This window comes from Periplaneta americana, chromosome 11 (genome assembly GCF_040183065.1).
Source record: "Periplaneta americana isolate PAMFEO1 chromosome 11, P.americana_PAMFEO1_priV1, whole genome shotgun sequence".
Lineage (NCBI taxonomy): Eukaryota > Metazoa > Arthropoda > Insecta > Blattodea > Blattidae > Periplaneta > Periplaneta americana.
In genome coordinates this window covers 154,242,720-154,243,404 of record NC_091127.1, presented here as the reverse complement: position 1 = coordinate 154,243,404, position 685 = coordinate 154,242,720, and the positions used below count along the sequence as shown (strand labels likewise).

The following is a 685-nucleotide window of genomic DNA, read 5'->3' as shown; positions in this document are numbered from 1 at the left end:
ATTCACAAAGCCGAAACGGGCCGTGATCCGAAGCTTGAATTGAATAGAAGGAGAAAAAAAATATAAAGGAAGCAATGAAGCTGTGGAGGTTTCATCAGAATACTTCCGTTTTCTATACCACCCAGTTACTAGTAAATCATTTCTCCATTATTGCCCTATAAGTTCCTGATTATTTATAAATTGGTATACTCTGAAAACAGTCTAAAACTGTCAAGAATTTCTAATGCAAGGCTGTTTCAATTATACGATGAAAGAGTAATGGAACGGAGAAAAATTCTCTCCGGCGCCGGGATTTGAACCCGGGTTTTCAGCTCTATGTGCTGATGCTTTATCCACTAAGCCACACCGGATACCACCCCGGCGTCGGACAGAATTGTCTCTGATTAAGTTCCAACTCTTGGGTTCCCTCTAGTGGCCGCCCTCTGCACTACGTCATAAATGTCTATGAACATAGGACCGAAGTCCACACATGTGCTGAGGAGCACTCGTTATGAGTGACTAGTTGGCCGGGATCCGACGGAATAAGCGCCGTCTTGAATCACGAAGTGATTTACGCATATCATATATTATTTTAATGTACCGAAGTACATATGATATTTCCATGCAGATATTCTGCGTCATCATACGATGAAAGAGTAATGGAACGGAGAAAAATTCTCTCCGGCGCCGGGATTTGAACCCGGTT

At 42.6% G+C, this 685-nt stretch overlaps 1 non-coding gene across 1 annotated transcript; it reads right to left on the bottom strand.

Annotated features, from left to right (window-relative positions):
• Positions 1-278: 278 nt before the first annotated feature.
• Positions 279-350, bottom strand: TRNAY-AUA (transfer RNA tyrosine (anticodon AUA)). Its single transcript has one exon. It is a non-coding gene; the product is annotated as a tRNA-Tyr (tRNA).
• Between the last annotated feature and the right edge of the window lie 335 nt (positions 351-685).